Source organism: Buceros rhinoceros, unplaced genomic scaffold (genome assembly GCF_000710305.1).
Source record: "Buceros rhinoceros silvestris isolate BGI_N320 unplaced genomic scaffold, ASM71030v1 scaffold23186, whole genome shotgun sequence".
Taxonomy (NCBI): Eukaryota; Metazoa; Chordata; class Aves; order Bucerotiformes; family Bucerotidae; genus Buceros; species Buceros rhinoceros.
The window spans coordinates 19,344-24,209 of NW_010418505.1; positions in this window are offsets into that span (position 1 = coordinate 19,344).

The window sequence follows — 4,866 nt, forward strand, 5'->3', positions numbered from 1 at the left end:
CTCTGAATCACGGTTCTGTTAGAAGATCACAGAGCTTTAGAAGAGGTATGACGGACGCTCTCTGCGTGGGACTTCAAGTGGCAGCGTATTAAGTGGAAGAGTATCTTTATCTTGTTAAATGAACACTGCAAAACAAACCCCATCTCCCTCCATCCCGTCTCTGAGGCGGCCCCCCGCTGCCACCCCAGCTGCCAGCCGCTGCGCTCTTCCCCTGGCCTAGCGAAGAGGAAATCAGTCAGGGGAGCATTTGGGCGCTGCGGACGGGTGAGTGGTGAAGAGCTGCGCTGCGCTCGTCTCCCAGACAGGCAGAGCGAGGTTGAACCGGGAGTAGGTGTGCGGTGGAAGCGCGGTGTTGCTGGGTTATGGGTGTGATGGTGGTTTGCTGTATTAGTGTTTGCTTAGGGCAGGTCATTTTTCACCCAGCAACAAAGCCACAAGATGTGCCTCTAGAAACTGGGACAGATTCAACGTTCACCTGGTGCCCCAACCTGTAACTGATTCTGAGAGGTCCATAGACGTGATCCGAGGGAGTCTAAAAACTAAGCTGGTAAATTTTTTTTAGCTGGCCTGATTGTACGTGTGTTATGCCATTCATTGCCTCTTGGTTAGCTGATGCTTCTTGGTACCTATCGCTTTGCACCATCGCTGCTACCCTACCACGCCTCGGGCAGTTTGGGTCACCGCAGAGCTGCGGTGCCATGCACAGTCCCTCTTCCCACTTCCCTGCACTAGAAGAGGATGGAGGGCAAGGTTTACAGCTGTGCCCAGCGAGCTGCAGGGGCTGACCTGGATATGCCCCGGCCATCTCCTGTACCTCTCCTTGGGCAGCCTGACCCCAGCCCTGGCTAACCCAGCACGGGGCTGAGCTGCTGCAGAGACACGGGGCTGGGGCAGCCACGGCACAGGTGAGATGGCAGCACCCCCGGTTGGTGTTAACCCCCATGAACAAGCTACACGGGGTGGCAGTAGTGCAAAAGCTGCGTTCTGTGCAGTGGCTGAAGGTCCCTGCTGTGTGGCTGTATTTGACTCGAGGCACAGCTCTGCAGGGTGAAGAACGAGGTCTCTTCCAAACCCGAGTGCTTCTTAAAACTTGTTGGCTTATTTGTGCTAGCTTGTGTGCCATAAAAGAGACTCGAGCCGTGATGCCTCGGCTGAGGATCTTGCACTATCTCTGTTTCAATGTCCTTGTCAGACATATGTTAAAAAAGTCCAGTTTTTTGTAGGGTCGATAGAGCTGTACGTGTCTCCAGATTCACAGGGTTCGTGTCACTGCTGCTGGTAACCCAAGCCTTTACAGTTAATCATTAAAGGTCTGGCAGACCTTTTGTCTAGGTTTTCCCGGCGAGATTCCCTGGATTCCTGCAGGATTCCTGCTCCTCCGTGCAGCCGAAGGGCAGGGAGGCGAGCTGCTGGCTCCGCAGGGCTGAGCTAGCTCCGTCCGAAGGCTGCTGGTGGGTGAGAACAGTTGGCAGTGAGCGGAGCGGTGCGGTAGGGCGGTCAGGAGCGCGGGGCAGGCGGGGGGCTGCGCACAGCTCCCTCCGCTGGCAGGGTCTGTAAGGGAAGGACACCTCTGAGAGAGGCGTTCAGCCGAGCTGCTGCTGCTGGCCGAAGGGACGGCTGGTTTAACGCCGTTTGTCGGTGATCTAGTCCTCGGTTACTGCCAAGTGAAACGAAAGGCGGGAGCACATACCAGTCTCTGTCACGCATTCCTGGAGAACGCTAATTAATTTGCCAGTTCCACTTTCCATGCTCTTCATTTATACGGTAATGAGCTGTAACCATCTGCTGCCTTGAAATCTGCCTATTTTTTGTTCGCTCTCCCCAGAAAGGAGACAGGCAGAACACTGCGTGTTTTTCCTTATACTGTAACATATCCAGAAAACCTTATGCTCAGCCCTGACACTGGCATCAACAAATGCTAATCTACACACACAACTGTCAGGCCAAGGAACGAGTTTTTAACTCTGCATTGTTCGATGGTTAAAGAGTTGCTGGTTTGCCTTGGGGAGCTTCCTGTATTGTTTTGAGAGAGCAATATCTGCATTTTTTCCCCTGAATCAGAAGTGCGCTCCATGGACTTTTGCTCTTTGGACTGAGAAGGTAAAGATCCTCCATCCTGGTCAGAAAACAGCCCTCTGGGCAGCAGCTTCTCTGGCAGGAATGTTAAACCCCGCAGAGCTGCGGCAGCGCGATAAAGGAGCCGCGAGCAGATGAGATGGAACGAAGGGGAAATAATTGAGAGAAATGTTTCCCATCTGTCTGAAAAAGGTACGGCTGCTTGGAGGATCTATCGCCCCTATTTGCTGACCTTCCAGAGCGTGAGCCCGATTTGTGTGGAGAATGCTGCTCGGCCCCGTAAGACGCGACCGGTATAACAGCAAATGCCTCTGCAATGGGGGGCAAGGCTGTGTAGCTGGTTTGAGCAGGTACTGCCAGACTGGGATTGAATAGTTGGTCCCGAGGGATGAGAGTGAGGGGAAATGAGATCCCTTTTGCTTTAAATTGCGATAAAATGCTTAATGACTCAGGACTGGGGGATGGTGAGGACATAGTTTTCTTATCTTGTAAAATCTGAAGCTTGTAAATACTCTTTTTTCCTCTCTTTTTAGACTAGAACTAAGCAATAGTTTTAGTAACCTAAGGGTGATACGAGTATTTATTGTGATAAAATCATGAGGCATTTTGGGTGGACTGGAAACGTGACCTATGGGGCTCCAGAACCTGTTGTAAAAACCTTCCACTGAAGTGCAATTGGCTTTGGCAAATTGGCATTTTTCAATAAAATAATGCTTTGACTAAAAAAATTGCAGTCCTTCTTCATTCCCTTCATGACCTTTTAGCGTTGCCAAGCCAGATGCTCAGAGACACTGCCTTGCGGGTCGAGCAGAAACCACAAAAACTGTTCCTAGGGCATTTGGCCCCTTCAAAATCTTCTAAGAGGAGCCTTTTGCAGAAACGATGCTGGCTCTTCCAAATCAGATTGTGTTTATCCAGCAATTGAGTAATCCTGTCCTTTTGTTCCTTTATTAGGAAATAAAGTGTTTTAGTAGTGATTCTACTAGTTTGCCTAATACAGACATCAGTTCACCAGTTCTTTTATCCTGAAGTTCCCAAGGTCTCTCAAAAGAACTCAGTGTCTTTTTTGCACCATCAAGCCCTGAGATACCCAAGATACCACTGCAGGTACCTCACCTGTTTGATCCTTGATTTCTCTTACAACTTCCCGGGGAATAAAGGGGATGTGTTAGTGTTCCTTTTCACCGTTTGTTCAGGAACTTCTTCTACGGCCACTTAAAATTTCAGGTATTTGCTGCTCCCTTATTCCCCACCAAGAAATTCCGTCATGGGAGTCTCCAGTTTCTTCTCCAACTAAAGTTCCTTACAAAAGGAACTCCTTCAGCTGACCTGCGGTGGCTCGGCCAGGGGCTGCCCTTGCAGAGATGTTCTGATCCGTATTTAAAAAGTGCCTGAAGTGTTTTGACTCCTGGAAGGAAGAGAAGTCACAAATGTCGAGATGATCGAACAAAAAGGGGGGGCAGGAAGGGCTGCGGATGTGTTCAATGTACTAAGCGCAGCAAGAACTCCACCTCACGGTGTGCTACCAGGCAAACTTCCTGTGGGTTGACAAGCGTATGGGTGCAGAGTAGCACTGGCTACTCGGTGGGTTTGGGTCCCCAGGCAGATTTTTACCTGCTCTGACAATAGGGGGTGGGTAATCACTCTCCAGGGGAGCATAAGCCTGGGCAGCAGTCGGAGAGTGGCCGTGAGTTTACCGGGTGACAGGGTTTGGGGTATGTGTGTGGGGATGCCTGGGTCTGGAGACTGTGATTTATCAGTCTGGAGTGTCTGGCAGTTTCACTGTTTACAAAGCAGAAACCACACGGCATCTGCAGAGCCGCAATCATCTCTAATCACTCTTGCAGCGTGCTGCTTCTCCGGTAGATTGAAAGGCTAGAGGGAATTCACCGAGAATGCACAATTTGAAGTTTTCTGATTAATTTCTTCCCCCATCGCCTACGCAGATCTCTCTCCCACCCACCGTTTCTTCCATTTGTGCTGTTTTTATCTTGGTAGCATTATCTGTTTTCATTTATAGTTAATCGTGCGACAGCAGCCTCCGATTTTTCTGTGCCTTCCACAGCATTTCTTATCTAGCGCTCGCCTTCCATCAGTGGACCGCAGAAGCACAGTGCGCTCGGGGATACCCAGATAACGGGTTGCGATCGACGACAGCACAGAGATGTATTTTCTGATCCTCCTGTAACAACACCTGAAGTTGTAACAGGGCTTTCTCTGCTCTGAGGGTCCCCAAGGGCTGTGCAAAGCACCGATAGAGTCGCTCTCCTAGACGTGCGGGGGACTTCAGCACCTCCTGGGAATGCAGGGAACAGCGATTTCTCTTTTACAGCAACAGAACTAGATTTTCACCTTGTTTTAACAGATTCAGAGTAAGAAAACAGCTGCTTTATCTTCTAAGCATTTCCTGAGGTTTCCTCGATGGAAGACACACAGGATGGCTGTAGCTGGCAGATTTCCCTGGAGCTGGTTGGAGGCAGAGATGAATCTCATTGTCCTGGTTTTGGCTGGCATCGAGTTAATTTTCTTCCTAGTAACTGATACGGTGCTTTGTTGTGGATTTAGTGAGGGAATAATGTTGATAACATGCTGATGTTGCTAAGAAGCTCTTCTCTTCGGTGAAGGATTTTTCCATTTCCCGTGTTCTGCCAGCGAGCGGGAGCAGAAGCAGCTGGGAGGGAGCCTGGCCACGGCGGCTGGCCTGAACGAGCCGAAGGGCTGTTCCGTGCCGCGGAACGTCAGGCTCCATGCACACGCTACGGGTGGCGGGCTAGGAGGGGCGGATCGCTG